Raw genomic sequence first — 11,295 nt, 5'->3', positions numbered from 1 at the left:
AGGTCAGCGCAGGCCGGCGGGGACGCGCGGGCGGGAGCGGCTTAACCCCTTCGGCGCCTTAACCCTCAGCACCGCCCGGCGGGGCCGTGTCGGGGCCGGGAGCGGGGCTGGGGCCGCGCCGCCGCCGGAGAAGGAGCTCGGGCCGTGGCCGTGCAGGACAGGGCGGGGTTGGGCGGTTCCCGGGACGGACGAAGGCGCGGAGCCCCGGCCCTTTGTCCCCCCGCCGGGGCGTGCGCTCGGCTGCGGGTTTTTCTTATTTTTCTCCTCAGCACTAGATACAACAATGAGCCGCAGCTGCCCCATCTCCGGCGACAGGCACTGATTGCTTCCTGGAGCAGGAGGACATCTGCTACGAATCTCAGCTGAACACCGACCATACAACATGTATTGTAATCTACCTGGTTGTTCTTAACAGGCATCGAATAAACACAGTCTTGGAGCGTCAAATTCCAAGGCCAGACATTAAAATAAAACGACTTGCTTTAGCCATAGACTGCGTAAAAGTAAAAAAAAAAAAATCATGTAGTAATAAAAACTCAGCTCTAACTTAGTATGATTTTAGTTTTCCAAGTACTTTAGAAAATAAATCAGTAGAAACAGCTCTTTTGTTTTGCAAATGGAAAATAAGGTACAAAAATGGATGGAAGTGACTTGCCCAACATCACCTAGCTGAGAATGAAACCCATTTCCTGTGATTTTTCCACCCTCCACAATAGTGTCCGGGAAAACTACTGTGCCAGGCATTTGCACAAATGGGTAAAGGTTACAGTGCAAGAATGTCTTCTCCCATGTTAAGAGAAACAGCATATAATTTAATTTCAAAATGTTTTCCTATTTTCCCAACATTTTTTTTTCATACAACTGTAGGAAATAATTGTCAGTGTTCTTTAAAAAAGTTCATGGTTCAACCCAAGTCTTCCCCAACTGCTGCAAGTATCCTGGCAGCTCCCAGCCATCTCTGGCCTGGAAGATCTCCGTGCCATGGGGCTCCCTACAAGGCTCACGTTCCTCCACTGGTTCTTGGAGGCTGAGCAAGCACTGGGGTCAGTTCATGCCACCAGCTGGTCACTACCAGCAGGTCACTACCAGCTGATCACTACCAGCTCACTTCATGCCATGTTCCCAGCCTGTCTGATTTCAGAGAAAGGCTGACATCCTTCCTCAGTACCTCCTGGGGCCCCACCTGGTCTCCTGGGTGTGTGTGCTTTGGTTTTACTTCTGTGCTGTTATTAAGGCTTTTCAGGCTGTTAAACTACAATGGTCAGGTTAGAAAAGAGAAGAACCAAGTTGTTGTTTTAGGGACACAGACTTGCAGCTGTTTGCAATTTTTTGATCTGTGGGTAGTTACAGAAGTACATGAAGGTGCTGGTTTCCTTAAGCAGGCATGGTTTCCCTCATCCAGTTTTCATTAAAGTCAGCAGCGCTCTGTTCACTGAAACTTAAAATATTCCCAACAGTTTTGGAATTGATGCAATATGGCACAGAAAACATGCTGAAACCGGACAGAAAATATCCGAAGATTGAGGCTCTGCTTAGTCTAAAGAAATGACCACTTATTCCTGAGTTCGAAATTACTCAATATGCTCATGAACAGTACAGATAATCAACTAGAGAACATGCTTATTAAATTTCCTAGCAACATACGGTTTGGAAGGGTTACAGGTTTGCTACAAGAGATTATTTAAATTAAAATCCTGAGAACCTGGAGATATGTCCTGTTTTTTCAAACCACAGTTCAATCAGAAACAGTGCAAGGTTGCACATCAGAATAGAAATCAACAACTGTCTAAACAGAAGATGGGGAAAAATTGGCTGAAGAGGTTTTTTTCCGAAGAAATATCTGTGGATATAATAGATCATAAACTAAATGTGAGTTATCAATACGACAATGACACAAAATAAGCAGATAAGCCCACAGAAGAGCAGGAATTGCAGGAATGCTGCCCCACTGCTCTCATCCCCTTGGTGGCAGCATTAAGCAGTGTCAACGATACTCTAGATTCTTCTTTTTCTCCTCATTTTGTCTCTCCTCCTTCCCTGCATCCCTTGAGCTCTCTAGGGCACAAGCTGTCCCAGCTCAACACTTCCCTGAGGCTGCAAATTAAATTTTGCCAGAATTGCAGAGGAACTCTTCCAAAGCAATCCTGTTGTGGTATTAATTGTCAGTGTCCCAACCAGACGAGCCTTTGCACTTGCATCTCTGTGCATTAGAGGAAATGTGGGAGACAGCAGCATGGTTCAGGGGAGAACAGTAAGTGACAAGAACTGCTAGGCCCAAAAAATAAAGAGAAAACAACAGTCGTTAGGTATCCAAAAGGGTGCTGCAAATACAGGGAAGAGCTGCTCCCCATACACCCAGTACGGGAAATAATGAATTAAAATTTCTCCCAGGGAGATTTATGTTCAATATTAAGGAACAGCACAACAGTGACACTAGAGATGTTCTGGGATAGTTTGTCCAGCAAGGATGGGAATCTCCATTGCCAAAGATCTTTCAAGAACGGGTTAGACTAGCATCTGTCCAGAGTAATGTAGGTGGTGTAAATTCTGACTTGGGGCAGGACAAAGGACCAGATGGAAACTGTATGGAATTGCATAAGACAAAGATAAGCCTTTTTTTTCTATGCAGAGTAGTTTCCCTAGACAGATTTCACAGATCTCATGCAAAAAATCTAAACTGATCAAAAAGCGTCCCTTACATTTTTGGGGGGGGAAAAAGTACACATCTGATTGTAATGGCAATGTAAGAATGAGCAATACGCATATGCAGAGTGCTACCAATTATCCTTTGGGGATTCCCAAGTGCCATACAGCTTTTATACTGAGGCTTTTTCCTCTCTCCTGGACTCCCAGATCTTGCATCACTGTCCCACAGACCCTTCTTTCTGTGTTAGTCCTTTCCACTGTTTCTAAAATCTTATCTGCAATGAAGAAATAACACAAGCAATTTGCAGTACACATCAAGAAGGAAAGAAGACTTGAAATAAAGGCAAAAAAATGAATAAGTGAGGGCAAAGAAAACTGTTTGTCTCAGTCTCCAGAGGTTCCAAACATTATGCTGCAGAGGTAGAGAGATAATGACAAATTTACCTCCTGACCATTTTAAAAGTAATCAAAGGCAACAGCAGGGATACCAGAAGATGGAAATATATAGATAATATTGTAGGATGCAAAATAATGAGTCATCAGAATTATCATGTCATCAATCATACTTGTGTTTTAGCCAACTGTACAATTCTGCATGACCTCATGGTAAGCTGTCCAGCCCTATTTCCTTTCCCTCCACTTTTCCCTGCTCAACAAACCTCCTTTACACAGCCTGTGCAGGGACAGCTATGCACAGTTCACACACCTGAGCAAAGAACCAGAGCTCTGCAGGCAAGGCCACAGTGCCCATCTGCTGACCTAGGGCAGGGCAGAGCTGAGTGTGAGAGGTTAGTAGGAAGACTTTGGTCCTGGAAGGAGAAGAGTTGGCAGTATGGATTTCAGTTTTTCAAAAGTGAAGGAAATAGAGGAATTCTTGGTGGGAAATCCTGGTGGAGCAGAGAAAATGCCTATCAACAACTACCTCCAAACTAACTGTCCCTAGTCCAAAAAGTATCTTCCCTGTATTTGATGACCTTGGGGTATGTTTGTAAGAGCATCATAAAGGATTCAACTGCTGTCATTCACTGACAGGGAACAGCTGAGGGAACCACTGGGTCAGCAACTGGGAACTGCTGGTTCTTCCCTGTGAGGGTGGTGATCCCCTGGCACAGGCTGCCCAGAAAAGCTGTGGCTGCCCTATCCCTGGAAGTATTCAAATCTTGGCTGGACAAGGCTTGGAGCAACCTGATCTGCTGGATGGTCTTTAAGGTCCCTTCCAAACCAAACCATTCTAGGATTCTCTGATTCTATGTATAATCAATAGTAACCATGTCACATATAACCCTTTCTGACATAAATTTATTGCACAGCACTTTAAATTCATAGGGGACAGCTGCTATGAATTCTTCTATTTCCATTTATTATTTTACCAACGTTATCCTTAATGGTTAATTTTTTGTCTGATGTTTATGCTTTGAAGCATTTCTACACAGCAGTCACACCCACACTCGACTCCTCCTTTTGTCAGACTAAACAAGTGAAACTGTTATTTGTTCTCTTAAAATTGAGTGCCCATTTCTCATCGTTCCATCAGCCTTTTTCCTGTCAGTCCCAGTTAACCTGGCTAGAATGAGAGCAGACAGAACTGCACCTCCAATCTCCAGGCCACATCCTTGTGTGGCATTAACAGTTCTCTCACCAGCAGAAATCTTCCAAACCTCTCTAGGCCCACAGCTGCCTTCCACAGCACCCCGGCAGTGACAACCTCGCATTCTCCTGCACATGGACTGATGTACTGGGCTGTTCTTCCTTCCTAATCACTGCCATTAGACCACATCTTGTGTACAGTGCTGACTCCTGGGACAGGACCCCAACCACCAGATACCAGCTGCTTTCTGTTTGTGCAGTTGAGAGTCAAGTGGTTCTCCCCATGTAACTATACCTATCTATTTTGCATCATCAGCAAATTTAGTTATTAGATTGCCTATTTTTGTGTTGTGGGCATTACTGAAAATATTAAATTACATCAATTCCAAGGCAGATCCTGAAGAAACTGCAATGTCTTTTGTGCCTTCTTTACTGAGCTCCATACCTATGCTGCAGTTCTGCTATTACCTCTCTTCTGAGTCTCAGCCAGATTTTCAGATAGCACTGTATCAAAGGCTTCACCCAAGTCTAGATAACTAAGACATTAATTCCTTTGTGTAGAAAATTAGTTATCTAAGAAAGAGTAGGTTAATAAACTTAGGATGCTTCTTCATGCACATGCTCCTTGTGCTCAGTTATTTTCTCTTTTAAAAATCATTCTTTAGCCTTGCATGGACTTAGGATCAAGTAAATGCAACTGCCTTTAGTACTCTTGTCCTTCTGTATTTTAAGAAAACCTACAGGACTGCCTGTTTGTCAGGAAAAACAAATTTAAAGTCCGTTTTGATTAATATTAGTAATGTTAGGAATTATGTCCCATTCTCACTGAAAATAATTTGAAAAGTGTCTATAGTTTAAGCAAATCAATAGTAAGTAAATATAGACTGAAGGATGTATTAATATGCAAAGCTGCATAAGAACTGAGCACTAGGAGGCTGGAGAAAGCACAGAACCAAAGAAGGAAAACAGAGCAATCTTGGCATGGACTGTCTCATAAATCTAGCTCACACTTCAACTGCACTGGTGGAACAATTAATGGGGGAATACAACCACATCAGCCTTAGAGCATGGTGGAATTAAGAGCAAGGAATAGTAGTAATCATAAAAAAACTGCATTGCCAGACAAGCACAAATGTCTTTTTAAATTATTTTATTTGGCAGAATAATTGCAACAATTACAAACAGGTTACTCCAAAAAAGTCAATCTCAAATGGTACCTGATTACAGCAAACATCAATGGCTTTGGAAATTGCAGCCACTGGGAAATGGCAAATGTGATTTAAAGGCAATATAGTAAAACATCATCATATGCCTGAAATTCTTAATAGGAACATAATTTGTATGTAATTTGTATGTAACATTACTGAAAGGTTATAAAAAAATAATAAAAACGAGTGGAAGGAAAGTGGCTACTAAGGACTCCAACTGATTGTTACACACAGATTGTTTTACTGTCTTCAAAGATCTAAGAGATGGAAGTAAAAGACATGCAGATTAAATCCTCACAAGAAGATTTTGGAGAAGTTTCACAGCCAGCCAAGACAGAGGATAAAAAACCCCCTCGACTGGGCCTAAAATGTTAGACAGGAGATTTAAGCTGGAAAAACTCAAGCTGGTGGTGGAAGATAAATCCTGAGGTAGAAGAACTGCACTATGTCTGTTGAGCAGGTAGGATGGTTTGCTAATCTTTTCAGAGTCCATTCAACCCGTACATAAATACAGAGCACAGCAGTTTGTGGCACCAAGACACAATCACGGCGCTTGGGCTCCAGCTGGGCTTTCGACTGAGGCTCCTTCTGAGCGACAGAGTTTGGCAGCAGTGGAACCGTCTGGCTCCAGCACAGCACAGCAGTTTGTCTGCTGTCTCCCTCACCAGAATGCAGGCACAGTGGGCTGGCAGCTCCCAGCTCAGAGCAACAGCCTGCCCTCAGCAATGGGGTCACAGCAACACACACACTGTGTGTGACCCCAGGAAACAGCACGTTGGAATGACAGGGCGCATGAGTGGGGGAACAAGTTACTTGTTAAATCAGCTTCAAAACACGTGTAGAAGAAACACAGGCAGAAGAAACATAAGCTGAATCATTATGGCATTCAGTGCTTTTCAAAACAAAAGTTTAGGGTGGAGAACTTGCACAGCAGAAGGGCTTGTTTGCGCGTGGCCATGAACTGTCAGAGGGAGAAGGGGGGTGTGTTCTACCTTATGTCACATCCTCTGCCACATGTCACAATTCCTCCCATTCTTGGAATTCAGTAGCTTCTGATGCCTGAGAGTATGAGGAGGTACAGCTAAGAACAGTGTAGTCTCTGACCTTTAGAGCTCTCAGATGAAGTTAACAGATGGAAATAGAAGGAGCCCAGTGGAACAGAGAGCACCAGTCATCCCGACAGGCAGGGACTTGGCACGGCAGCTGTCTGGCTACACTTGTTTGGAATAGCCACCAAATTCCTACCCTGTGCACCCCATCCTTGGCACCTGTTTTCTGATCAATTTACACCCAGCCTGCAACTTGAAACCATAGAAACAACACACTTGTGGGGGATTTTGAGTACCCTGTTCTCTCTTGGGAAATAACTATGGTTCCTTCTTCAAAGAGATTCTCTAGTGCTCCAGTGCCACAGCCAAGCTGGTACATGGACATATGATACAGCAACACTGAGTGTTAGTTATAAATATGATGCCAAATAATAGCACATAAATCTCTGCTAGGGTTATATAGAGAAAGGCTTTCTAAATTATTAGTTAAAAGTCTGAGATACCATGAAAATTAAAAAAAAATATTTCTTTAAATTCCTTTAGTTAAGATCTTGAACATTAATTTCCACTAGGGTATTCACCTAATCTAAACAAGCACAAAACAAACTTAAAAAATTAGTGAAAAGTTTCTGTAATGGAAGCTTAATCACTATTATTCCAACCATAAGAAATACAGGGAGCAGAATCTTGCCCAAGAAATATTCAACACAAAAAAAAGCTTGTTGTATTTCTGTTCTTCAGAAAAACTTCTTTTGTCTATCATGTAACTGATTCTTACTGCATCCAATCTTTACCAACAATTCCTCTTGGCTGATTTTTTCTTAACACTTACTCCTTTTTTAATTTTCAGTTTCTCCACCTCCTTCTATTTGAGTCAATCCTTCCTTTCCCCAGTTCAAGCTCCTGCCATTGCATATCACACCACTGCAATTCTGTCTTTTCTGAACTTGGCAAATACTTTTTTCACTCTGATTTAAATTCACCTGGAATGCCACTGGCAAAAATTTGCTCTGAAACTGTCTAAATGCCAATAACAGGACTAAAAAGGCCCAATTCTGTATCACTCTGCCTGATGCATTTGCTGATTTTACCATGCCCTGCACCTGCTTTGCCACACACTTCTCATGCCACTCAACTCCAGGATGCCTTGTCTTGTCCAAAGAGTCAATAGTCACAATTCCCCATGAGAATTAATTTAATAAAAAATCAGTTGCAGACCTACACCTCTTGTTATGGCCTTATTTTAAGGCTTAGCATTGATCTCCCCTTATACTTCAACTCCATTTGTCTACCAAAAGACCAGTGCTGTGAACCCTCTTGCCTGCCTGCAGGACACAGTTCTCTGACATTTCAAACAAGACAAAACCCTGAAGAACACCCAGAAAATGAGTGTTTTGTCTGGGAGCTGGTAAAGAATGGATGACATATAGCTCAAATACTTAGTATTTCAGCTCCTGATCCTGTTGCAGTCTCCCAGAATAAAAATGGTCAGGATCCTCCCTGCAACAAAGCACGTGAGAGAGCAGGAAGCAGTCAAATGCTCTTTCTGTCATTTCCCTCTCGCTGGAGGACAGAAAGCCCTCACTCCCTCTCTTCAGACTGGTGAAGCTGTGATGTGTTCTGTTGATTCCTACAACAACAGTACAATGTCTGCTCCCAGAGTGACAGCCCACCTCTCCCTCCTCACAGGAAGCTTCCAGTCATCCACACACTGTCACTGATGCTCTCTCTGACCCCTTTCCATCCTGAACATGCACTGAATTCCAAGGTGACTAAAATCACAGCACAGGACAGGAGTGCTGTGATGGCTGAAGACAAGACTTTCTAGGAAGGGCAGGCTGGGGGCGAGGAGGGGGAGCCACCCTTCAGCCGAGTGAGCTCCACCTTGGCATGGACAGAGAATCAGCTGAGAGCTCAGGGCCAGAGGTAGGGCCAGAGTTAGGAGGCAGACTAACACGTATGCTGTGGTGGGTGTCTGCTCTGGACCACCTGCTGCAGATGAAGTAGTGAGACCACAGACAGCAGGAAAAATCCCCAAGTTCACAATCTTTCGTCTGTGGTCCTCATGGGAGACTTCAGCCACTCCAGTATCTGCTGCGGGGATAACAGAGTGAGGCACAAGCAATCCCTGAGGCTTCTGGGACACACTGAAGATGACTGAAGAGCAGACAAGGACAGGTGGCCTGCTGGACATGCAAGAACTGGTCAGGAATGTGAGGGTCCAGAGCAGCCTTGGTTGGACCACGAGATGGAGCATTTCAAGAACACAAGAGGAGGAAGCAGGGTAGAAAACAGGATCACAGCCCTAGACATTTGGAGAGCAGACTTTGACCTATTCAGGGATCTGACTTTGAGTTATGGCCTTGGAAAGAAGAGGGTTCCAGGAGATCTAGTTGATTTCCAAAGATCACCTCCTCCAAATTCTAGACTGCTTCACCCCACAGGCAGGAAAATAACCAAAAGCAGCAGGAGGCCTGCATGCATGAACAAGGAGCTCCTGACTGAGCTCAAGCATTACAAGAGGCCAAAACAGGGACAGGTGACTCAGGATGAATACACTGTCCAAGCATGCAGGGATGCAATTAGGATAACAAAAGCCCACCTGGAGCTGAATCTGGTGAGGAACAGGAAGGGCAGGCAGAAAAGCATTTACAAATATCGCAGCAGTAAAAGACAGACATGGAAGAATGTGGGCTTACTTGGGAGGGGACTTGCTGAGAACAAACACAGAAGAGGCTGAAGTACTGAATCCCTTCTTTGCCTCTTTCTTTACTGGCAAGATTTGCCATCAAAAATCCCAGGCTTCTGAGACAACTAAGAAAGTCTGGAGCAAGGAAGACTTGCCCTAGGTGAAGGAAGACAAGATTAGGGAATGTTTAAACCAGCTGGACAGGTTTTTACTTAAAAAAGGTGGCCCAGAGACTAACTTCATTCAATCCCTGCAGATATTCAAAAGTTCACTGAACTTGATACTCAGCAAGTTGTTCATGCTGATCCAGCTCAGAGGAAGAAGGCTGGACCACACTGTTTCCAGAGGTCCCTCTTAACTTCAACCATTCTATGATTTTATGATTCCTCTCAGGAAAGATTTAAGCATTAGGAGAAATTCAGTCAGCTTGCCCAGTGAACATGCAGTTGATTCACGGGAGGAACTGCAGCCTCAAGACTGGAGCAGAGACGAGGCAAAGATAAAACACCTAGAATGCCCTTACCTGGAAGCATATATGCCAGTTCAGGAACAGCAACTGAAAATCCTTTTTACCTTAACAGGTAGGTATCAGGGGGCAAAACAGTAGCATAATGAAGGTAAATATATTTCTATTTTGCTATCCTTTAATGCAGGACTAGGAAGAAGCTACTGGAATGAAAAGCAGGCCGTTGATGAAAAAAAAATTAAAACAAACACTGCTTAGTAATACCTATAGGAAATGCATAGAAACACATGCAAAATGCTACTTCTAAAATAATTTTCCCAGTTCATCTCTTTGAAATGATCATTGTTCCCATAGTGCTTCTGCATCCCACGCCTCATATTTAAAAAAGATAAAAACATCAAACCATGTTTGCATCATACTTCTGGTCCCTGCTAAATATAAATTTGCTCCCTTAGAAGAGCATCGGGGGGGTTAGAAGTGGTGCCTATTACACATAATTTTTTCACTGTACTAGCAGTTCTTATGTGGTGGATCTTGTGCAGGTAGACCTGTCAGTGCCTCTGCACAGTTCTCCTTTTCTCCTTTCAGACACCAGAAAGGATTGCTGAGACGCAGACACCCTGCATTTACTTTTTTTCCTGTTTTTCAGATTTGTCTGTCCACTCCTTTGAAAGAATCAGTATCAGACACTCTCTGATGCCTCTCTGGATAACAAAAGTCCAGCTTTTCTTATGGAGGGCTGCAAAGAAATCTTTAATGCTGGCAATTAGGGACTCAGTTAGGAACTCCTCAGATGGAACAACACAATCTGTTTTACATAGGGAGCAGGAACAGTACCACATTATTGCAGCTCACTCCTTTTCAGATGCAGGATCACAGCACGTGAATGTGCCAACAGCCTCTGCTCCAGGTATGAACTACAAAGAGCTGGGAGCCTTTGCTGCTGAGCTCTGCACAGCCTCCCTGAGCAGCCTTGGTCCATTGCCATGGGAACAGACACATGCCCTCCTGTTGCCAAGGAGACAGCCACTGCTTTTAGAGACTGGTGAACACTGTGCCCAAATCATTTCAGCATCTTTAAGATCATAAGGAGCTTTATACAGTCATAATCACCTCCCCCAGTTATACACATCAATCATCCTCCCATTCGTATTTTTCAGAAAATGTTTTACACATTTTGCTATAATACGTCAGATTATTTCTAATATCTAGGTTTGATATCAACGTTTAAAATGACATTGCCAACCTACACACCTCTGTATGCCTGCAAATCTTTTCTCCTGTTCTGTAGCTCTTCCAATTCACTCTCACTGATCTAACATGCAGTAAAACTGATTCCTTCCTCTCCTTGGGTTTCCTGTGGTCTAGACCTGTGCTTCGAGACAAGCTGGTTGGCAAAGCCAGGGTCCATCTCTCCCCCATCTTCTCCACTAGTTTTAACGTGAACACGTCTGTAAAGGCGGGCTCTGTACGCTGGAGGCCTCAGGGTGGCAGTGCCGGACAGCAGCACGTGGCAGATTCCCGCTGTGTTCCCGAGCTTTGCTGTCAGCGTGGGAGCAGCTCTGTGCACCCGGGGTCAGCACGGTCACTACAGCTCAGCATGGCCAGGCTCAGCACGGCCACTGCAGGTCCATACAGCTGGGGTCAGCA

The 11,295-nt window shown here is 43.9% G+C and overlaps 1 protein-coding gene across 1 annotated transcript in view; it reads right to left on the bottom strand.

The window, feature by feature from the left end:
- The window catches only part of SMARCD3 (SWI/SNF related, matrix associated, actin dependent regulator of chromatin, subfamily d, member 3), a 67,160-nt gene that overhangs the window by 48,816 nt on the left and 7,049 nt on the right, over positions 1-11,295 (bottom strand). The window lies entirely within an intron of this gene.

Source organism: Corapipo altera, unplaced genomic scaffold (assembly GCF_003945725.1).
Source record: "Corapipo altera isolate COAL_440 unplaced genomic scaffold, ASM394572v1 310, whole genome shotgun sequence".
Taxonomy (NCBI): Eukaryota; Metazoa; Chordata; class Aves; order Passeriformes; family Pipridae; genus Corapipo; species Corapipo altera.
Note: the sequence above shows the minus strand (reverse complement) of the source record. Positions and strands in the feature narration are given on the sequence as shown.